Source organism: Thunnus albacares, chromosome 23, assembly GCF_914725855.1.
Source record: "Thunnus albacares chromosome 23, fThuAlb1.1, whole genome shotgun sequence".
In the NCBI taxonomy this organism is placed as follows: Eukaryota; Metazoa; Chordata; class Actinopteri; order Scombriformes; family Scombridae; genus Thunnus; species Thunnus albacares.
The window spans coordinates 5,527,547-5,552,500 of record NC_058128.1 but is presented as its reverse complement, the minus strand read 5'-3'; the positions used below and the strand labels follow the sequence as shown (position 1 = coordinate 5,552,500).

Here is a 24,954-nt window from a genome sequence, read left to right as displayed (position 1 = left end):
CTGAAAGCCTCTTAAAAACTGCTCTATTTACATGGCCTCACATAGAGAGAAGAGCTGAAACGCCACTTTAGCGAGTCTACACTTGAAAAATTCACTTGTAATTTCCATCCGCCGCGTCACGACGACGACGACGGCGGCGACGGCGGCTTTTTTGAGCTACTGGCTTTCACTTGTGTCAGATAGTAGGGGTGTCAGTCTTGTTTTATTTTGTCATTTCAGTGATGTGAGGCCCAGTTTCCTATTTCTTGTTTGCGAGAGTTGATATTCTGCTTGCGTTTAGTTGTGGTATCATGATCAAACCAGATAGCATTCTGTTATCGCTGTGTTGTATTATTTCTATGGGCCAATATTTTTGGTATTATCAATGTAATCTGGAGTATCTGCAAGGTGTGTGTGTGTGTGTGTGTGTGTATGTATGTGTGTGTGTGTTTGCCCCTGTTCTGCCTGGTGAGACTCCATGTTCAAGGCAGGATGGAGGGAACCCGAGCTGCAGCGTCTCCACTAAGTACGTAGTGCCACCATGTGTCTGGTGGAGGAACTGCGGGTGTTTTGTGCAAGAAAAAAAAAAAAAAAAAAGAAAAGAAAAGGAAGCTGCGTGTTTAGATGTTTAGTTTTGTTTGTTGCTGTGCTGCCGTACGTGTCTTTCTCTGCGTTTTTTTTTTTTTTTTTCTTCTTGTGTGAGTAGGACGGGTCAGATGAAGGAATGTAAGATGTTGCACTTGGCAGACAAAACACATTTCTGATCCCCTTGATGTGAAGAAGACCTCGGAGGATGTGGGCTGAGATCTTGTTTTCAGATGAAAGATGGTGCTAAGAGAGTTTACGTGCAACAAAACACATTTTTAAAAAGAAAAAAAAAGCTTACTTTTGTGAGTTTGGAAGTGAAATGTACCCAAAAAAAGTTAAGGATATATTGTTTTTTTTTTTTTTTTTTAAATCATTGTTATTTTGTGTGTGTGTGTGTGTGTGTGTGCGTCCTGGCGGGGGCAGGCTGCCTCCTGGCGCCATGGGGATGAAGGCTTCACGCTTGGGCTGAGATTACCTGTGCGGGCACCCTGTGTGGCTTGTTTATGAATCAGCTTTTTTGTTCAGATTTTCCCTCCACCTTGTGTCTTTCTAGGACAGGTCCCTACACCCATGGAGGGAGGGAGGGAGGGAGGGAGGGAAGGAGCTTGTGGTGGTGGTGGTGGTGGTGGTGGTGGTGGTGCTTGAGGGGGTGGTGGGGAGAGGTGGGCGGCGTCCAGCCACACCTCGCCGTGAACCCCTCACCTGGACATGACCTGCAGGGTGTTTATAACCACGGTTTATCTCCATGGCGATAAAGCCTTGTGCTACGGCTAAGGCTGTGGAATGAAAACAGGTTGGCAGGCCAGACAGACAGGAGTCGAGCTTGTAACGTAACACACACATGCACACACACACACACACACGCTGCCCAAACCAGCTGAGTGGCCGAGTCGGTGACCTGCATGATCGCCTCCAGAAACTCTGAATTAAAAAAATCTTTTTCGAGGATTCTCTCACACTGTTGCGTTTTCATCCATATAATTCTAATAGTTGAGATAAACTGCTGTATGTTCGCCCCACTCGCCCTTAACATGCATCAACTTCCTGATTTCCTGTCTTTGCTAAATCATCTTCCAATTATCCCAAGATAATGTGCCTGAAATGAATTTATCAATCTTTACGATATATACGTTTTAAACTCTGATTTATGTCCCTTATTTAATCAGCAGTGTGGTTTTGATCATATTAGGGCTTCTGTGGGTGGCAAAAGCCTTTGGCTGCTTCTACAATGGTGGATTTCTCCTTCTGTGATTGTTAAATGGCAAAAGAGTTGAAACAAGAGGCGGAGGAAGTATTCAAACCCTTCACTAAAAGTAGAGATACTCAAATGTAAAAGAAAAAATACTTTCTTAAAGGTAAAAGTTCTGCATTTAAGAATTTACTTAAGTAAAAGTATAGAAGTAGAAACAGCAAAAAGTAAAAGTACTCATTATACAGAATGACCCTTTATGGCAAATGACTATTTTATATTATTGAATTATTATAACATGTATGTTGCACTTGGAAGTTTTAGCTGGTTGAAATGGAGCTATTATAACTTTGACTACTTTTTAATACTGTTAGTGCAGCCGCTTCTGTAAAAATTATATTAGATGATCATATGTTTTGTCTGCAAAGTGACTATAGCTGTAAAGTAGAAGTAAAGGGGGAGTGAAAAGTACAAAATTTCATAGAAATACTAAAGTACAAGTACATTGAAACTGTGTGTATAATACTTGAGTCAATATACTTGGTTACTTTCCATTACTGGTGCCTTAAGTTGACGTTTCCACTGTTGATTCTCAATAATATTAAAAAAAAAAAATACACCATCTAACAGCTAAACAGACTTGAACACTAAATCAGCAACATGTGTTTTAAATAGTTTTATAGGAGAATATTGTTTCTAGTAAACTACCACACCTGTGCTAACCAATGACTAACACACACACACACATACACACACATGTATCTCGGGACAACGTGTCACCGTTGAAGCCTCAGTGTGTTTACACAGGAGCACCGTTCAGCTGGAACACTCAACTATTCCAAGCATGTGTTACATTCAAGTGTTGGGCCATTGTGCGCTGGAGAGCGGCTGTTGTTGGGAGTAATGTAAGACTAATGTAAGAATGACACGAGCCAAGTGGGCTTAACTTGAAGTATATACGAAGTTCGCTGAATGCTCGCACACTTGGCAGCTGGAGCGCGGCGGCGGCGGCGGCTCAGAATTCATCACGTTTAAATCGAACGGGAGGAGAAAGAGCTGAGATTGAATTGGAGTGAGAGTGAGAGTGAGAGTGAGCGCGCGGGCCTTCCACTAGCGCCGCCATCCGCTCTTGTGTCTGCTGTATCATCCGTAGGCCCGATTCCCAGCAGCTGCCCCAAACCGCCAGTTCAATTACCCATCATGCCCTTGACCTTGGAGGTCAGCTTGCTTTGGAGGATGAAGCCTTAGATGTCCAGAGAGAGAAATAGAAAGTGAAAGAGAAGGGAGGGAAAAAAAAAAAAAAAAAAGAGAGCGCAGGGAAGGAGGGATTGAGAGTTAGAGGGGTGAGGTGGAGAGATGGATTGTGGGGAAGGGTGAGCGAGAGAGAGAGATGGATGGCGAGGGGATAGTGTGTGTGTGTGTGTGTGTGTGTGTGTGTGAGAGAGAGGGGAGAGAGAGAGAGAGGGGGGGAGAGAGAGAGAGGCCTTAGCCCTGCTCTCTCTTATCTCTCCAGTTTGGTGGAGTTTTAAATTATTCATTCCCTGCTGCTCCCGCCGACTTACACATCTCCATCACACGGCTGCCCGCATCCGCCCGGGGAACAGGCGGTCGCCACGGCAACCTTATCGCAGATCGCAGATTTCGGCTCCAGAAATGAAATAAAAGAGGAAATTGGCTGTATTAGCATAAGAGGAGTCAGCCCGGAGTTGAATACACACATCACCCCCCCCCCCACCCACCACCCCCACCCACCACACTCCCCACCATCCTCCCACCACCGCCGCCGCCGCCCCCTCAAAAGCTCACAGCAACACCCCGCCCCTGCCTCCTCTCCTTATCAGCGCTGTCTGATCGCTGCTCTCCCTTTCTATATTTTTTTTTTTCTAATTCCACTCCCCCTCACCCACCACCACCACCGCCGCCGCCGCCACCGCTACCGCCGCTGCCGCCACCAACTCGTCCTCCAACCACACACACACCCCCCCTGCCCCCCCCCCCCCTCCATCCCTCTCTCCCTCCGCCCCCACCGTCCCTCTTTGTTCCTTCTTGTGCTTGGAGAAGAATGGGGCGAGTGGGCGGGAGAGAAAAATAGATGTGGTCGCCGTGACCTCTGACCTTTACAGAGGGGAGTAAACAATAAGCAATAACCTGGGAGACGTGACTCCGGCTACTGACTGACAGCACACTTTATTTCCTGTCCAATAGGACCTTTTTTCCCTCCTCATCATTTTATTATTGGTGTTTTTTTTTTCTTCTTCTTCTTCTTCTTCTTGCCTGTCTTTCATTCTCGGTCCGGTCCGTCGGGATCTACCATCTCAATTTTTCGAGATGTTCTGGGCAGCGTTTCTTGACGCTGACCTTAAAAAAAAAAAAAAGAAAAGGTCTGAGATATTGTTTTGGCTTTCAGGTGAATGGATGTAACTTCCTCGCAATGTGAGGCCTCGCCAGTGTAATCACTCTTTGCAAAAAAAAGGCCCAGGTCCGCATTAACATCCTCCGTCAATACATAATCTCCTATAGCCATCAGCAGTCCTCCATCAATGTGAAGCCACAAAGGCCGGGGCACAATGCAAACTCTTTAGGAGACACCCATAAATGTGTTTCCCCCCTTAGCGCCTATTCTGCTGCCACTTAACCATTCGGTAACAAGTCGTCCCCATTCCTTCGTCCCCCCTCCCCTCCCTCTTCTCCCCTCCTTCCTTCCCTAATTGAAGTTAAACAGCTGAGAAATAGCGACCATGTCCCTCCCCATATGGTTATAAATGTCAACATACTCTCCCACTTAGATTGACACTTCCCCAGGGAAGAGTGCGTCTGCAAGTGTGTGTTTGTTATGGTAATCATCTTCCTCCCTCTCACATCTTTTGTGCAAATCAAACCAGTAAGGGTGGGGTGGTGGTGGAGGGGGGGCCCCAATAAGGGACAATAACGCCCACCGCGCTCGCTGGTGGCGTTCTCTATTATCAACACTACCATCATTATGGCAACTTAGTTGAATGTTATTTTAAAGACAGTTGTGTTTTCTGTAGGTCCCCAATGCCCACAGATAAAAAAATGTTAAAAAAAGAAGCATGACTGAATCGATGAGGGATTAACACCAGCATCCACTTTGTTCACTCACTCACTCAGCCTCCCCCTCAATTTCTGACTGTCTTTTTCTCTTTTGTTGATCTGAGTGAGTGTGTGTGTGCGGCTGCTTCCAAACTCCCAGCTTCATCAGAGGGGTTTTTTTTTTTTTTTGGCGGCGATCCGACCCGGTTTTGACCTTTTCTGTCAAATCCCATAACAGAGCGCTGTCTTTCTGTGAGCGTGCTGACTTCAACATAAAATTCACAACCAGAGTCAAAAACTTTGGGATGCAAGTTCACTGACGTTACAAAAGGGTGATGCTGACATAGTTACTGAAGAAGTTTTTTTGCGTTTTCATGCCAGGTGTGCACAGAATTTAACTCTATTGGCGACTAAAAACTTACCTGGCACATGACACATTAATAGCAGGTGTTGGTAAAGAGAAGGAGGACCATCTAGATGATGTAACAATACTATAGATTTATGTTGAGGCCATTGGTTTAAATTATTTCTAACATAGTTCTTGAGAAATCATGTGTTCTCCATCAGTTTGGTATATTGAATGCCGTTCATTAGTACAATACCCAGAAGCCTTATTTACCATAAGAAGAGGAACCCATATTCAAAATGCTTTGTTGTTGCTGTTGGGAACAAAACGGCGCAATATCATTGCTGATTTCAACCAAACTTGACCCTGAATGTGACAGTGAAGCGATTTGAAAACTTGGTGATTAACCAAATTGCTCCCTGGGAGTTGTAGTCGACCTCTCCTTATGTTCTTTTCCTCCTCAGAGTTTTTATACCTTCTTGTCTCTCAGGTTTCTTTGGATCACAGTCGCGGTCTGCCTGGTTATGAATCGCAGGCTTCAGTGGAACTTGGCTGCAGACCCCGTTGCTACTGCTTGACGCCCACGCCTGATATTATTATTATTAGTCATGTTTCTATTATTATTATTGTTGTTGTTATTGTGTCTCTCTCTCTCTCTCTCTCAACCCAACCAGTCAAAGCAGATGGCCGCCCACCTAGGGGAGTTTTTCCTCACCGCTGTCACGAAGTGCTTGTTCATGGGAGAATGTTGAGTACAGTCTAGACGTGCTCTATGTGAAAACTGCCCTGAGATGACTTCTGTTGTGATTTGGTGCTATATGAATAAATAAATTGACGTTTTTATGTGCACAGTCTTGTCCTTTTGACCTTTTTTAAATCAAAGAACCAGATATTTTCTTATACAGCTGCTCATCTCTTGTGCAGATGATTGGATGATTAGAGTCTTTGGAGGTGCTAGGTCAGTCACCTAACATTGTCAAGTTTGACATCTGGAACCTTGAATGTAACAGCCCTCAAAACACAGTTGAACATCTTTCAAAATCAGTGTGCAAGGTGCATTAAACTCCAGGAAAAAACATTAGCAACACCGTTTCTGCTTTGTGCTACCAGTTAACTCTCTAAGTCTGGTTTTACCCTGACCAGTTTACTCTCTAAGAATGGGTTAAACTGGCAACCAACAAGGATTCTCTATATGCTGTGTGAGAAATGGGCCATGATATTGAGTGCGATGATCCGCTTTGAGATGTCTTGATGTACAAAATAATGGAATCAGCAGAGGCACCACGACTCCGGCCTTTCTCTCTCTCTTTTCTGAGACTTTGTGTTATTGCTTAGATATTCATGTATATTTATGTGAGTGTTTTCCACTGGCAACCACTTCAGTCAACTACATCATATCCATTATATCAGAATTGACTGCACTGACTGACTTGTATCCGGACTAATAAAAGGCCAAAAATGGCAAACCATTACATCAGTCTTTCCCATAGGAAACTAATCAGATGCACAGGGATCTAATCAGATGCACTTCTCCCACTCTTAGCACAAATGTCCCTACAGACGCCGGATGGGAAAATGTGAAAGAAGAGGACGGGGGCACAGTAGCAAAGACTCATCACCCTCAGCTCAGATACTGTCCACCTCCTCTGTCTCCGAAACCAGCCAAAACGAACAGAAAGAGGCAGAACGTAATGCACGGAGGGGATATTATGGACGGTGGTCTTCAGTCTAAATAAACAGTTAAGAGACGTATATGAATAACAAGAAAAACACTAAAGGATCTTATCTATTAATTGGAGTCCAAAACTGAGCTTTTGAAGATCTTCTTTCTCATGAAGCGATCCAAATGTCTTCTTTCTACCCCCTTTTTTTTGTTCACCCATTTATCTGTTTCATCACAAGTGCCTTAATATTTTGGAACAATCCCGATTACTTCTAGAGGCGTTATCTCCTGAAAGGCTTCTTTCCCTTTCGTCCTGCTCACTAATTCCCGAAACCCTCCTCCTGTGTTTCCCCACTTCGTAGCATCGGGCCTGTTTATTCCCCAAGCTCTTAATCTGTTTTAAGTGGTGAATACTTTGGAACAGTGAAGAAAAAGGCCTTAACATGAAGACAGCCCAGGCATCCTGTGCCATGCTGCTATCCTTGGTGGTCTTCTAAAGCTCCCTCTCCCTCTGTTTCTCCATGTGATTGTGGCTGGTATGGTTGGAGGCTCATCGCAGCCTACATGTGATTTCACATGGGCTATAGAGACACTTAGCGCCTGTGGCTCTGTCCCTCCCACACACAGTCTGCTACGAAGAGCTGTACCACTCACAATCCGATGTGTAGGTTTTGCTGAGAAGCGCCTGTAGTGATGACAGTGTGTCTGTGTATGCGGAGTGTGTGTTTGTGAGAAAAGAGAAAGTGTGTGCAGGGCTTGTAAAGTGCGCGTGTGCGAGTTCGATGCCAAGACCACACATCCAGCACGGTTTCTGTGGAATCACACACACAGAAATACACAGGATGTCAGCCAGTGGTTTGGTAATAGTAAGTGACAGGGTGAGACGGGAGACAATGATGATCCCTCACCGTCCTAAAATGGATCGGTGCTGCCCCCCCCCGCAACTCTGGTCCAACCCCTCCCTCCCACGCTTGTCCCTGCTCCCTGGCCCTGAGCAGATAACCGCGGCGGGACCGCAAGCGGGACGAGGAACGAATCCCAGAGGTGTGTCCCGTAACGGCGCCGCTCCGCTCTGGCCAAGGGAGTGTGGGCGCAATGGGGCTGATACCCTACTGGTTTGTGGGTAGCGGCGTCACACTCGGTTCCAGCCCTCCAGGGTCGAGGTATAAGGGGATACTGTCTTTTCTTGTCCGGTCGGACAACGTTGGTCACAGTGGATTTCCAGAGCAGGCTGAGGAGCAGTGCACAGTCCCACACCATGTTAAAGAGTGCGGGACGGCAGCCATTTGTAGTCCTGTTTGGACAGGCGTCAGTGTGCGGTGGGCTGGTGATATGGACATTGGAACAAAGGGGATTGAGACAAGTGTCAACAACAGCAACAACAACAACAAGTACAGCCCAGCATGTGTTTGATTTGATGTAGTTTGCTTCAGGCCAAAGCAAGTGTTTTTTTTTTTTTTAATTTTTCCAGCATCAAGTAACAAAGCCCAACCAAGATGACAGATGTAAAGTTTCTCTGCAGAAACAAGAACCTCCAAACGCACAGAGGCACATTTAAGTGAAGTTTAGGGATGAGAATTGTTAAGATTTTATTGATACCAATGCCGTTATCGATTCTGCCTATTAGTCCAATTCTTTATTGATTCTTGAACATTTTTCTGTGTGGGGAAAAAGAGGGCCCACACATGGTTTCAGTGTCAACACAACTGTTTTATCATCTCCACTGTTTATCAATGAGTTTGCATGGTGATGAATATATGAAACATATTCTGGTAGATAAGATATATGGTCCACAACCAAAAGTTACCTGCATTAATTAATGAATTAATTCATTTGAAAGCATCGTTCAGTGTCCTCTCTGTATGAGAATAACAAGATGAGTGGGAGGAGTGCTCTGCTGTGTTATTAACATGTCTCCAGCAGTAGAGAGCAGCCTCTCTGATGAACCGTTAGCTTTGGGGAAAACCATCGCTGTCCAAGACGTTGAACGGGGTTTTTGAAGTGAAACAGACTGAGCACCGAGTCATTTTTCTTCTTATTTCCTACCCTTTTTTCTGTTTCTCACCTCAGAGTTGGTTTAAGTTGTTTAATGCTGCAGTATGTGTTGGTCTCGTTTGTTACTGCTTGAGTTCGCTGCTCTGCTGTGCTAACGTTAGTCTCTGACTAACGGCGTAGAAAGTTCACAGTATACTTCACATTCGTCTCGCAAAAGGGTAATTATTTACTCATTAAATCAAAAATGCTTGCAACCACGGCCTTTTTTCGAAGAAGAATTACAAGATAGCCAAAGATAACTCTCTTGCGTGTGTGCGCTGTAGACGGTCCGGAGGCTGCAATGCCCTCGCAGTTGAGCTCCACCTTTTTTTCCCCCCATCAACATCACATACCTATGCATCGATAAGAGGAATTGATAAGCTTGGAGGCATTCGATTCTGATGGATTGGACAATTTGGAACCGGTTGTGAACTGGAACCGGTTCTCAATTCCCATCGCCAGTGAAGTTACTGATGGAAGAAATTCTGTGCCAGGAATCAATATCTTTAAATCTGGGTATTTTTATTCCTCAGATTTAATATAACTAATTTCCCCCCTAACTACTGTGCTATAATCTTGCCAACAACAAACAGATGTGAAGTTTCCCTGCAAAGACAGAACATTTGGATGAACATAAACACCTAATTTGACAAAATTACCGTCATATCAAAGCTATAAGGTCTACTGAGTGCTGCAAAGGGCAAAGGTTCATACTAGGTACTTTTCTTTTTAGCATCAAAGAATGAAAGAAAGGCCAACAAACATCTGTGGTGTTGAACTTCACAGTAACACCAGTGGTAAGTTAAATGTTAAATAAGTCACAGGGATTCTTAAAAACTATATTCTATATATAACTATATGAAAACAGTGAGAAGGAAAAAGTGGAGGCTTCTACAAAGACCTTCCAAATGCACAGAGGCAACTAAAAATATCCACAAAAATATGACTATATGATGTATTTTTAAAAAGGTTTGTGTAAAAAGCAAAAGTTACACCAACTGCAGATTTTGGAAACTGACAAGACCAGAACCATATCAAAAGGTTTATAAGTTCTCAATTACTGTGTCGATTACAATTAAGCCAAGAAAGAGACAAGACAAGATACTCATACATAACACATGTAGCACGAGAGAGCGCACGAGGCAATGCGCTTGATATAAACCTATGTCTGTGTGTGCGTTTGTGTGTCCGGGTGTTGTAGCAAACGAGTGAGCGGGGCCCATAAATCGTGGTGCTATCAGCGGTCTGGTCTCAGCCACCCTTGTGTTCTTTTATTGAATGTTATTGTAGCTGTACGGCCCCTCGGTAGATATTTCCTGGTCAGAAATCAAGATCAAAGCCGAGGGGTTTTGGGGGGAGGAGAGGGGGGAGAGAGAGGAGAAGAAGAGGAGGAGGAGGATGGGAAGGAAACAATGACTGATGGACATTGGAGGAGAGGGGAAGAAGAGGGGATAAGAGTTGGAGTGGGTGGCCACTGGCACTGCTTTAAAGCTACGGGAAAAAAGAGTGAGTGGCGATATTGGACTTAAAGTGAAAACTGGGGGTGTGAGGAGAGATGTGATGTGTATTTAGGATCATCCTACGATGAAGGATGCAGACAATCTCACTATTGTTGTCTTGTGATTGGTCAGATGAGGGTGTTATTATTTTTTTTTTTCCTCCTTTTTTCTTTTTGGACTGTGTAGGAGTAATACAACACCACAGAGATCAAAATACCGAAACTTCTACAAGTTATATCCACCAGGGGAAAAGTAGAATAGATACAAACTTGTTATGGTAATGATGTAAGTGTGTTTGTGGGTTTGTGACAGAGTGAGAATTCAGTGGGTGCGTGTCTTTGTGAAATTCCGTTTTACTCTCTATAATCTTTTGGAGGAGGTTCAAATGTGTGAAAGTTTTGACTGTTGTGTGTAGGTGTTGCTTCGGTTCATCTTTCATGAATTTATGTTTTCATGAGATAAATAAACACGACCAGATTTAAAAGATTTAAACCAAAGTGCACTGATATAGACAATATAGCATAAGATGAGATAAAAAAACCCCCAAATTAGACGTATCTGACCACCAAGTCCTACAGAACTTTGTCACAAAGAAGAATTTGATTTGCAGATATATATCAACAAAATAAATATAATTTCACTTATAATTTAACTTATTTTTCTTTTGCTGTATTATAGCCAAAGCTGAAAATTGATTAAATGTGATTTTCTCACTGATCTACACATAGTGAACCGTAGTGTAAAAATGCATGTTTTACATTAATATTTACAAATTAAGCATAAAAAAATGATTAGATTAGTCATTAACTGCCTTTTTTTCTGTCCTATCCTGCAATATAAAGCATTATGCTGCTTCCACAATCACAATAAAGCATTTACAACTCAATAATACTTCATATTTTAATGTATCAGATTAAGAACTGCTTTAAATATTGTCTCTTTATTTCAAGTCCTAAACTTTTTCAGGGTTTAAAAAAAAAAACGCCCATTTCAAATTCTTATGGCACAGAGTTTTGGTGAGAAATCTACATAATTTCAAATCAATTTATTGTCATTTAAGAAGCAAAAATGCAAACATTCACTCATTTAAGTTTCTGAGATTTTCCTGTGTCTCTTTTTTTAACTGTATATTTGATGTAAATTGCAGATCTTTGGTGATTTGAAGATGTGATATCTTTGGTTTTTGGAAACTGATGGCCATTTTTCATGATTTTTAGACACTAAATGAATAATTATTGAATTCAAAATGATTAACAGGCTAAATAGATATTCAAATAATATTTAGCTGCAGCCGTACAGTTCTCATAATAAGTATGAACCCAAAATCGAGTCAAAGGGCTTCCAAATTTCTTATCACATGTATTCAAACGGTAGGTAAACACAGGAAAGTCAAGACTCAGATTACACAAAAAAAACCCAGAGTATTCTTCACTTTGTTGTTTTAAGTATCCATCTTAACCACTGTTTCAAGGATTCGGCGAACAAATCTCACTTTATGCACCTTTTTCGTATGTACAGACTGTAATACATTGTTACGTACATCTACACGTAGGCGTCTTTTTTTTTTTTGGACTTTCCCGTGGCCTCTCTCTCCTTGCTTTAATTGCTGTGGGGATCACAGGGCGGCAGGGACAGAATGGACTCCAGAGATTGTGGTTCCACCGCTGCTTCCCAAACTGGCTTTTCTCCACATGCGCCCGCTCGCCAAGCACTCCCAAATTCCCCCATTTGCCACCCTCTCACCCCACACCTCGCCTGGGTAATGGAATCAAAAAACAAGCGCTTCTCTGCAAAGATAGACAGTCATTTCCAGAAGGAGGCTGGGTCGACTCCGTCGCTCCTAAGTGGGGAGTTATAAAGCGTGGAGCAGTTTAGTATTGGCTAAAAAAGCCAGAACTCCCCCGTCTAACACCCAAGTATGGTCTTCTCCTTAGTTCTCTTGTCTCTACCTTTTACCTCCTCTCACAAAGTACTCCCTTATTTTTCCCTCCTCTCTAATCTTCTCTTTTCCTTTCCAAGTTATCGGTTTCTTCTCCTTTTCTTCCTTTCCTTTCTGTCGGCTTCCTTTTCTTTCCACTGGCCTCTTTTTCATGATACTGGTTCCTTTTCCTTTTCTTCCTGCTGGCTTCCTTTCCTCTCCTTTCCTCTCCACTTCCTATCCTTTTTCGTTGGCTTTCTTTACTCCTCTCCTCTCCTAATCTCAGCTGAGCACTGGGAGCAGATGAGGCTTATTTAGTGTTTGGAGTTTCCCCTCCGTGCTACTGGCACTAGAACATCTCCTACCAGGCCAAGGTAGATGAGGACAGCAGATACATAGCAGGCAGCTTTTTGTGTACGGAGGATTTGATCTCATCCGGATCCCAAAAGCAGAAAAACTCTCTCAGTCACATACACTTGGATCAGACATCGGCCTACACTTCTTTTGGCCCAGGGGGGGCAGACAGACAGGCAAGGTGAAGCGTGGGAGTAGTTTGCATATTTATTACAGAACTGATCGATATTACTCCGGTTGTATTGGTGGGGAGATCATAACCTCAATTGATTCTTGTGACATTTTTTTTTTTATCAGATTTCACAAAAGGATGCATGCATGTTATTCTTAGTAGCATTAGCAGCAGTTTCCATGTCCCATAATGGAGTAAGTGCTGTTTTAGAGACTTTTTTCTGTCACAAGAAAGAAACTTAGAGAAAGATACTGAATACTTACAATTTACTTGACATTTCCTCTGTACGACACAATTACAGCAGCATGAAGAGCTATATTTTATGTTTAAAGAAATCAAATTACTCACTGCAATGTGAAAGTGTTGCTATAGTATGAAGATACCACTGAGAATCAACAACTTTCAACCTTGCAAAAAAAGGTTCCTGTTTGAAACTTTGAATACCTCTGACTTTGTGACACTTTGGTCAACGTATTCCCTGGAGTTAAAAGAGAAGATTAATATCAATATCTTCTCTGTGTTCAGTAAAAAATATTAGCCCAAGACCATTATAGCATAACACAAAAGTCTTTGTTAGCACCTAGACAGAAAGTAGAGGATGACCGCTCTCAACTCCTCCAGAATGTTATCTTAACGTTGTATCACGTTAGCTTGTTGGCTATCTTGTTAAGCTAGCAACCGATACATTCAAGATGTTGTTGGTCAGTAAAATGCCCCAATGCGCAAGCTAACTGCTCATTAAACTACAGTTTCTTGTTTTCTGTTTCTAAATACACAAGATACAATGAGTAAATAAGCTAGCTTTGGGGTTGTTAGAGGATACCTTTGATGGACCTGAGCTAGGCTACAAACAGACTTCAGTTTAGTCCTGTTATCTAACTGACAGTAGCAAAGCAAAGCAGTGTGAAAGTGATTCTTAAATGTGGTTAAATTCAAAGATGTCTAATATTAGCATCAATATACAAGCTGATTTTATCCCACAATATCATGTCTCAAAAACCTGTAGCAAACCCTCAATTGACCCCCATACAGGTTTAAGATACACACAGAGGAGGAAAACTGCAGCTGCTCTGGTTATTGTGATTAGAGCAGTGTTTTAGTGATTTGGCAAGATGCTCTGGTGATAAACAAGTGATTATGTACATGATCCACTCCAGCCACCCTCTCCATCCTCTCCCTCCCTCCTCCCAAAAGCCAACATGTTGGATCTGTGTGTCTGAGTCTCTGATCTGATGCTACAATTGAATGGAGGCTCTGGAGCCCGACTACCTCGAGGAGGTCTACACAGATAAGCATTTAAAAAACACTAATCTCCCAATCACTATCGCTCACGATAACCGTCTGTTCGGGCAGTGATCAGTGCGGAGATTATGGATGTGATCTGGATCTGATCACTCCTGGCGATATCAGACGCGTGGCTGAAATAGATTTGGGGAGTTCTGTTCCAAAAGAATTCAGTGTGTGGGGAAAAAAAAAAAAATCATCTCACTAGGAAAGATTTTTATGACAAAAAACAACAACAGTACATCAGAGGATACAGTGTAATCCAAGCTAACTTGGATTCAATTGACCTGAAAATGAATTTCTGATGTTGGGAATGATCGCCGTTGCTAGTGAGCGTGCACTCTGTCCAAAGAAAGCTTTACTCACTTATTAAATGGCTCCACACCATCAATGACAACACCTTTTAGGATTTATTGGTGTTCAAGTTATCTCTAAATTACGTCTTCCTAGCTATTGCAGTCAAGTAGCTTCAGGTTCATGATTGCCTGGTTGATACACGAACACGTTTTTGTTAATAATAAAGGGACAGTTCACTGTATCTATGTATTATACTCACTTATTCAGGGTCACTGAGGGCTGAAGACCAGCTAACTATGCATTGGATGAGACGCAGGGTACATCTGCTACATGTCGCCTTTGTTCATCTCTGAAGAGCAATTAAAAAGAAAAGTCTTCATGTTATGTTATGTTTAAACTTGTGTTTGTGCAGGAGCCACTGTAGGAGCCACTGTGAATATGTTTGACCAAACATATTCACAGAGTTGTGAGGTGTGAGGAAACTAGATCACCTGGAGGAATCTCGTCGGTCTTGACGCAGAACCTTCTTGCTGTGGGACAACGGCACAAACACCTGAGCCAACATGCCGCATCTTTACATGCTCGTGCATTTCTGTTCGTCATAAATCCTTTACTTTAAATCATTTAGAACTGATGTCAAAGGAGACTACCCTCTATTTGAAAACTAATAGCAGTAAACTAAAGAGACAGTGACAGTGTTTAACCATCAAATTGAGCAAAAAAATCCATGTTATTTTTGGAAAAAAGCATGAATTCTGTTTTTTTTCCTTTAAAAGGTCGGTGCAAAATCACACCAGTTTGATGTAATTTAGTTTGGTATATGCTGTGATTTATGCCATAAAGGTTTATGTCAGGTGGGGAAATTGATTTTAGGTCTGTTTTTCCTTCACTACATGCTTGATTCTGTCATTTTTCAGCCTGTCTTTCTGCCATTAGGTCATGCTGTACCACAGCTCTGATCCGTGCAGCGGATACAGGCTCCTTGTTTTGGTTGGGCCTCAGGTAAGCATCGACCAAGCAAAAGGCTTCCAAAAAAAAAAAAAAGGCCTTTCTCATCTTTCTACCTGAGCGTGGCGTAACCGCGGCACAGACAAAACACCAAATCTAAAGCTGATCGACATCAAAGCCGCCACTCCTCTCTCTTCTCTCTGTTCCCCGCCATCGCTCCTTTTCACAGCGCTTCACCACAAACCCGGCTTCACCCAACTGGTTCCACGTCCTTTCCCTGACCTTGTAGCTCTCTTTTTATCCACTGATTATCAACGGCCGTGGCTGCACCCCCCCCCCCCCCCCCTCCTTACCCCCACTCATCTTCTTTCTCTTTGCTCATCCCTCTTTTACTCTCAGTGTGTGGGCTGCTGCTCAACAGGAGGTCGTCCACAGGTAACTCAGTGGAGCAGCTCGCCATGCTAATCCACAGGAGAAGAGAAGAAAGAGGGGAAAAAAGTGGAGGAGAGAAAATGGGATTAGGGTGGGGTGTGTGTGTATGCATGTGTGTGTGTGTGTGTGTGTGGGGTCTCTACACACCATCATCATCATCATCATCATCATCGGAGCCTTAATCAAGCCCAGTTACATCTCAAACCAGCCTTGAATGTTTGCCGCTCGTAATAATGTGCACCTTCTGTCTAATTTGGCCATTATTCAGGCCTGTCAGACCGCAATTATTTAGAGCTTATCTCTCTCGCACACGAGATGACGCGTTTGTCACGCTTTTGCTCCACGCACAAACACACACACACAGAAAAACGCACACACACACACACACACACACACACACACACACACACAGGGGCAGGCTTTATAAATTCCATTGATGACTGTGTGCGATATGACCTGGTACCCCCCCCCCACACCCCCCCATCCACCCCCCCTCCTCATCATTACTGCATTGATTACCTTGGTTGGCTTATCATCTACACATATTCAATCTCATCAAGAGAAGCCACAAACACACACACACACACACACACACGCGTGCACACTCCATATTGTTTGCGCGTAGATGGAGATTGCATTGTTGTTTATCCCCCGAGTTTGTTTATTCTATTGGCTGATTTGTGTTTAGTAATGTCATCTATCCCCCTCTGGACTTGGAGCCAAGCAGTGGGGAAAGAAAAGAAACACAATCTCTCCATTCAGATTGGCTGAGAATCGGATGCATGATATTGGGTTTCTATGATCTTTTTGTGAGCCGTAATTTGATGCCACGCAAAAGTGTTTAGCGGAACAAATATAGAAACGTTGTTAAATTATATCATAAATTAGTGATCAGGAGGAAGCGACAGAGGGAGGGAGACGGTGATATGTATGTATTTACTGCAGTGATTGGGTTACATTTGCCATAACAAGAGCAATGTTCCACATAGCGTTTTTTTGTGTTTGTTTTTTTTTTTTTTTTGACATCCCAATTTAGTTAGTGTTATTTGGAGAACAAACCAGCCATGTAATACACAATAAAAGTTAGAGTAATGATGTTTTTAGGCAATAAAGCCAATGGATATGGGCAGTCATTAAAGTATCCTTACAATTGCAAAAACAATTCTTATCAACTGGGAAATGCTACATTTTCCGAGGATGAGGAAATGAGGCGGTGAACAAAACTAGCCATCAGATAGTGCGCCTCCTTAATTCTCTCATCCCCTGTTAAATAATATCATTATCATTGCCTAATGACGATGGTGCAGCAGTGCTTATGGAATAAGCCGATTAGGACAGAGACAAACAGCATGGGGCCAGGAAGCACGGCAAGGCCATTTACCACTTCATACAGGACAAATGAGTGTGTCTCCACCATCTTTCCTTCTCTCATTCCCTTTTTCAATCTCCCACCCCCTCCACACACACACACACACACACACACTCCACTTCCATCTATTTCATTTCTTTTTTCTTTTTTTTTTTTTTACACCAGGCCATCATGAAGTATTTGATTTCCTCCCTCCTCATGCCTCCTTTCCTCTCTCTCTCCATTCCACCTCCTTCTCCTCCTCCTCCTCCACCACCTCCTTCCTCATCCCCCCCCGCTCGCCACCGCCGCCCCTTCTCCTTTGTGCGGAGGTAATCGTAGATGCAAAGGGAAGGGGGCCGCGGGGCTCTTATCAGCCCATAACATCTGTTGGCGTGTCAGGTGATGAGATGGAGCGCTCGCGGCCTGCCGGCGGCCTGGACGGCTCCTTTAATGCAGAGAGGGGAGTGTGCAAACAAACAGCGGCTGATAGGGTCTATGCTTGTCACAATCGCTCAGGACCGTGATCTATCTTCCCCCTGCCTTTCTCGCTCTCTCTCTCTCTCTCTCTTTCCCCCTCTCTCCCTCTCTGTCTCCATCTTCCCCTCTCCCACTTGAGTGCCCATGTTCTTCTTCACTTTCCCCCAAAGACCTTTTTTTTTCCTCTCTCACTCACTCTCTCGCTCTTTAGTGCACCCTTGTTTTCATTTTAAAAATCAAAGCCTGCCCCCATTTTGCTCATTAGATTTAGCCTCTAATGTTTGTTTCATGATTTTGCACAGTGTTGATCAGGTTGTTATAAATGGTTTTCGGAGTGGGGTGGGGGGGGTGGGGGTGGGGTTGCAAACAGAGAGGAAAGGGAAGTGGATGTCTGACAGTGAAGATGTAGTAGATAAGATGGTCAGCAGGACTATCAGCGTAGACTTACAGTACTGTTATCAGGAGCCACGCATGCTCAAAAGAAAATGTTTTTACCTTATCACGCTCATTTCCACAATCATCAGCCAGCATCAACAGTGCTGGCAACATCACTGGGAGCACCATCATCATCATTATTATCATATCCATCATCATCACTGTCATTATTAACAGTATTGGCATTGTCATGGGGGGAAACCCATCAGGATCATTATCGTCATTATCAAGGTCATCATTTTCCTGTTTCATTTTTTACTCAGTCTGTTGGTTTCAAGGATTAGAGCCCAAAACTTCTAGACTATTTCTGAAATATTGGCCTTTGGTTTGGTTCATTGACATCAATCTCATACTGTACGTAAATAACCATAATATATAGATTTTGTCAGAGATAGAACAATACAGTCCTGGACTTATTTCCATTTTTGTCCTTGGTCCACCAACATCTATCAAGACTGAGACAGGTATTCCATGTGTAACATTACAATGTATTGGAAAACAAGAACTAGACAGTTAAATCATATGAACAATCGCCTCGTTTTTTGGGTTATTTTTCAAAAGGTTGACTTATTATTTATCATAGAAGACTGCAAAAAAGACATAGAAGACGTACTGTTTGCTAATCTGTGCTCCTTTTTGTCTTGAATTTAAAGTGATTGGGAGGAAGCTAAAGGTAGCATAGAGCTAAGAAACCATATAACCTTCTGTTCAAATTTTAATTATAATCTAGAAGGTTTGTGATATTGTGTGACTATAATTTTACACTGACAGGTCTGACAGTAGCTAAAAGCTAATGGATTCTCTCATTATAAGACATCATCTCTCTGGAACTCAATCAAATCATGATTGGTGCAAAGAGAAATATCTTGACCAAGACACTGGACAAAGTGAAACTAATTTATACAACCCAGACTGAGAAATGATGTATGTGATTGTATACAAATATGCATACCATAATTAAGATATGCTCTGTATTGTTTTGTTAATTTATGGCACTTGTAACTGATGCCATGTCCACTACTTTTTTCTAATTGGGTTGTCTGTCCCGGGTGGAGAAAAGGTAGATGAGGAGACTTAATTGAATGAATATCACAATGTACATGGAGAGACGATGGTGTCATATGTTTATTGCTATACGATAGAATATCTACAGCATAATCAACAGTATGTTTATTATTACAGATGTATGCAGGGGATGATGATTTGCATAAGGATACAGAAGGTTTCTGATATATAAAAAGTACAGTGACAGCAGAGTCAAATCCACTTTTATTTGTACTATACAGCTCAATATCACAAATATGCCTCAGGGGGGGTTTGGCAGTGATTATGAATCCTTCTGGATCAGTTACATTGGGCCAATACCCAATATGTTTCACCTGATACTGATCCAATGTATCAGTTCAGTACATGATTGATTGTGTTTGATTGGTACAGGACATTTTAAACCCTTAGACAACACTAAACCCAACATTGTAAATAGAAAAGTAAAACCAGAGTACTCAGTCAAGACCTTCTGATATCTTTCCAATAAATATATCACCCATTTTCTGAACTGGTTATCCTGTTCAGGGTCACACAGGAACTGGAGACTGGAGGATATCCCAACATTCATTGGTTCTATACAGTTCACCAGTCCACCACAAGGCCGACATACAGATTCAACCATTTACTCAGACAGGTAATTTGGGGGTCATTGATTCACCTAACCTGCATGTCATTGGTCATAACCGCCTCATGAGGCCTTTTTATAGCATTTCAATTGGTCTACTAAACACTCTGGGAATGTAAATGTGTTGAGTTTGTAAGGTCCAGAATATATCAGAAGAGCACATTTTCTATTAAGACATTTTACATGAAGAAGTCTTTTATAGGAGTAAACACACAAACACACACACACATCCCCTTATTACAGCTGTTTAGCTCCAACCATAAGAATTTGTTAAATGAAATGGGTTACATTAGCTTCTTAAGCTTCAGGGGATGTGTTTATCACTTGTCTAGCAAAAAAAAAAGCACATGAACAGTTTTTCTCTGGTGGCTGAAGTCCACATTGTCAAGAAACAGCAAAAAAAAAAAAAAAAAAAAAAATACTATCCTAACACTGAGCCATAATGTATTTCAAAACAAAATGACAAAAAACTGAATCAAATTGCAACTTTAACCCACAGCCAGCAGAAACCCTTTGCTCTCCATCCTAACCCAAATGAAACAGGATTTAATCCCCATGTCTAAGTGCTTTGCAGGGACTACATCAGCCCCTGTGCCGAACTGTACTGCTTCTTCTGAAGCTACACAACTATAATGTCATTGTCAGATGGCTTGTGGCAGCAAGATCAATAGTTAGTAATTCCTTGGCTGGGGGTCTGAGAGTCCTCGCCTTGCTCTCTCTGTCTGTCCCCCCCGAGCTAGAATGTCCTCTAATGGAGCAGGCCAGATCTAATCACTGCAGTAATTGAAGTTTACTTTGAAGCTTTCAATCTAGGAGAATATTTAAAGACAAAGCCACCATGAAACACTATCTACTGTCCCAGGCTTGATGTGATCTGGATCTAGTGGCCTCTTCAATAATAAATGAGAGTCTCAAGCATACTTTTATCCCTCCTTTCGTCACATGTCTGTGCATTAGATTTTACTTAATTCAAGATTCTCAGGGCCTGACCGCAAAACATTTTTGAAGGAGAATACTGATACAAATAATACAGTATGGCTGGTTTAGTCTTCTACAAACCCTGCGTCTGTTTGTGAAGCAAGTACATAACTTGTACAGCCCCGTAAGTTTTTTTCTGTGGCAAAAATGGTTGTATGATGAAGTTAGGCTATGTGATGAAATATTATGTTTGGAGTTGGTGAAGAGGTTGGTTTGGCTCCGAGTTTCTGGAAACGTGTTTTCTAAAAACAAATATTGCGGAGGCCAAGCAAAATGAAAACATATCACACAGTCACCATCTTTATACAGTATATTGATGCCGACAGCTGCGTGAAAGCAATCTGTTGAGTGCAAACATTTAAAGAAAGAAAATAAGGCTTCCGAATGCCTATCAGTATCATCTCAGTCAGCAGGCACACATTACTATTTGAATAGAGTGATATTTGCCATTTTGCCACTGATTGCAGAGTGATAATTATATAAACATACACGAGTATTCATATTATACAAGAACACTAAAACATCAATGTCCATGCAACAACCAAAATGCCACTACAAGAAAGTGATTCCTAAATAATACCAATGCAATAGTGAACATGGCAGCAACATAACAGCCAGTAGATGCCAAAACATAAATAAATCCGTAGGACAGCAATAAAACCACATACAGCCTCAGCAACATTATGGCAGAACACCAATTTAATACATCAAGAAAACCCTCAATATGCACAGAAGAAGCAGCACTTACCTTGACAAAGATAAGAAGAGATCTTTAGCATCTGAGCAGCAATAAAGCATTTCAGGAAAGGTTCCTGCAGTGTCAAGCTAGGGCTGAAAGAGTTGAAAATATTTCTCACTTCTCAATCTTTTCAATTACAATCTAAAAAATGATTATTGTTTTATTTTCCTTGAACTGTTCATTCAAGATGAAGACCAATCTTGGGGCCAATCCTTTAGTCCAAATCGTTCAATCCTAGCTGCGATGCAACATGCAGGAAGCTATTAAAAGCTATTATGATGAACAGCCAGGGCAGGCCAAAGAATGGCCTTGTGAAATGTATGCAAAGAGTGTAGTGCTAACACAATAATTTTTCCAAAACAGTACAGATACATGCAAAGCTGCAATACATAAGCAGGGGCAGTGGTGCTTGCAGCAAGTGTTAAACATTGGACATTGCACTGAGCCAAAAGGCAAACCCAACAACAGCAGCATCAATCTGCCACCAAACCAATTCATGATGATTTATATTTCAACAACGGATGGATCAACACAGTATGAAAGCATCACAATAAATGTGCTAATCAACAACCAAAAGAAAAACAAGCTCAAGTGCCATACATTAGCTGTCAACCATCAACAGCAGCAGCATACGAGCAGAAATTAGCAGCAAGCAGACGCAAAGAAAAAACAGACAGCAGCATCAGCAGCTTCATAGTTTGAGCCCAGCAAGCAAACATATAGCCATATGCATTTTAGAAAAAAAGCAGCACTTACCTTGCTGAAGTAAAACAGTGGTCACCTGGTGTTGATGGAGGAGCAAATGAGTGTAGCAGCAATGTACACCACAGCACAGCACATGAGCAAAGCAGTTATGATGAGAATAGTGAAGAAAGTTGACACGGAAACCCATTGTTTTCATAAAATGTCTTTTTTTGCTGAATATGAAATGCTTTGAGAAAATGTGACGTGACTACTTATCCTGTGTGACATACAGTCAGCCATGTTTTCCGTAAAGTCAATATTGCACGTTTAAAGGGAAATGTGCAAAACAATAATGTTTACCTTAAAGCCAGCATACAACAAGCCACAACAAAACAGCAGACCTCTGCGAAACCAATTCAGCTCTAAACACAACCACCATGTAAATCACAGCTTGTAGGCCCCATAATGTACATGACAAACATCAACCAAATGGCAAAAAAAATAAGCTCAGCCACAACAAGAAATGAATTCACAATTATTAGTAAAGCAAATACCACAAAGCAGCCAGTAAATGCCAAGAAAACAAGCAGATAGGTGAGACAACAAGCACAGCAACAGCAACAGAGCCAACACATTAGCTGACAACATAAATGTTAGCAATAGCAGCTCCTACCGTGCTGAAATGAAGCAGTGGTCTCCGGCATCAAACATTTTGGGGTCCAAACAGGACAGGAAACTCTTCTATGATGATTAGCCTGCACACATTTTCCCTCTCAAAGAAGTCCTGAAGCAACATGCTAGCTGGCTAAATGCAACATGTTTCCAGCAAAGAACTGAGTTAGCCGTTAGCTTGACTGGGTTAGTAAATGGACAGCGTGGCAGGGTGGTAGATAGGCTGGGCAAAAGGGTGAGCAGGGCAGCAACAGTTTAAATATCCCTCCCAGTGCATTAGGGGTGTGTTTGGTACATGTTTCAGCCAGTAGAGTTTGTCATGTGACTGCTGAACTCCTAGGCATGCTTTTTTCTGTTCTGCCTGGTTTAAAGCTGCTGAAAGACAATATTTTGAGCTCACATTCAATATCCAAATTTGGCTATTTTCATGCAAAATACTTAACAGGATTAGAAATGGAGAGTGTTGACACAATATATTGCTCCAGTTAGATAGATTAGCTTGTGAAACACCATTAAATGGGCCCTGTGGAGTTTTGTTGTAATCAAACCAAAGTTACGTTTACATCAAGTATTAGTCACCAAAACACATTGTCTGTATCCTTGAGGTCTAACAAACATGTTGAATGTATTTTCTTCCTCCTAAAACATTTAAAACTGACTTTTATTACTAAGTAATTTACCTCCTGCATTGATTACACATGTTTACTAGCTTGCAGTGTTGTTCTCCCCTGCCTTTATTGGTGCATTTCTGCATTTCTTGGTGCATAATAGTGACCTGTAGATCACTGGAACAATGGGAAACCATTGGCACAGTAGGACTTCAGGATATTTTTAACCTGTAGTCATTGGGCACAGTAGTGACACTGTTTTCTGCCCTTCCAGTGACCCACGAATCACAAAAACTGACCCACCTGTGTCTTTAGTGGTATGTAGGCAATCTGGCATTCATGGGGTAAAGTTATGGTTGGAGTTGAGCAAAAGAAGGAAAAAAATCACTCTTATAGGGCCAACACACCTACAGTAATCCAAAAGGCAGCGTACAGCAATCCAAAAATTAATAACTACAAGCCTGTACCAAATGGGGATAAAAAAAATATATTTTATGAATAAAATACCAGCCACAGGTCAAAAAATATTCATTCTCCATTGACAGGTTACTCGCATACCTGAGCAAATGCATCGTCATGCGCAGGGTACCTTGAGGAATCTTGAATCTCTCATTCACTTTTCTCTTCATTCCCATTTTCTCTATTGTGAGATGAGATCACATCTTGAGAAGATAAATAAGGAGAGACTATTAAAATAGACAAATTAATAAATCAATTATATTTGTTCTAATGCATCACTGGAAGATGTAATGTAGCAATCAGGATTTTGGACTTGTTGGCCGTATCTGATTAATTTCAGTCCCATCTTACTTTGAACAATCACATTCCTCTAAATGTCATCAAACATCATTATATTGCCTCAGCCGTACTTTGATGTAGTGATTTAATAGCTCCTCTTAAACGTGTTAGTTGTGTTTCATCGCTGCGTTGTGGCAGATGCGAGTTGTGTCCGTGGTTGCGGTTGCGTCGGTGGCATCTGTCCTGGCAGTGGCTCTCTGATTGATAGGCCTGAGCACAGAGGGGCAGTGGGAGATGAAGAGAGGTCTGATAGTGGGCCGCTAGATACTCCCTGATTCACTGTGTGTCAGATACTGATAACACCGAGACTCAGAGAGAGAAAGGCAGAGAGAGTCTGTGAGGGAAGTAAGAAGAGAAATAAGGGCATAAATGAATACTTGGAAGGGGAGAGGAGTGAAGAGAGAAGAAAAAGAGATGCTTTAGATGTCACGTCAGTAGACAGTGCGGAGTACGGGATTGTGGTCCGTAGCTTATTTCATCACACTGACAAATCGAGGTGTGAGTCCCATTGCTCTCGACTTCACGTTGTCAGGCGGACAAGCCTCCTCACAACATGATCTTCCTCCTTCGTCTCTCCTTTTCGACTCACCATCGCTCTTTCTCATCTATTTTTCCTCTTTGTCTCCGTGAGTGTGTATGTGTGTGTGTGTGTGTGTGTGTCCTTGTCCTGGTTTTTTATTAATAACTATCTGTGGGAGATGAAATAAAGGGTGTGTGTTTTTTTTATGCTGTTGGCGTGGTCACAGTGCTGTCATTGTAATGTATGTCTTCCGATAGCACTTTGAG

At 42.1% G+C, this 24,954-nt stretch overlaps 1 long non-coding RNA gene across 3 annotated transcripts in view; it reads right to left on the bottom strand.

The window, feature by feature from the left end:
* LOC122975027 overlaps positions 1–23,142 on the bottom strand; it is a 245,861-nt gene extending 222,719 nt beyond the window's left edge. For 2 of the 3 annotated variants that reach the window (XR_006400543.1, XR_006400544.1), the window contains exon 1: positions 22,764–23,142. This is a non-coding gene — a long non-coding RNA (uncharacterized LOC122975027). Of the gene's footprint in view, positions 1–3,882; positions 4,115–15,675; positions 15,784–22,763 lie in introns of those variants that run through there. The other variant, XR_006400542.1, reaches the window with a different exon arrangement.
* Between the last annotated feature and the right edge of the window lie 1,812 nt (positions 23,143–24,954).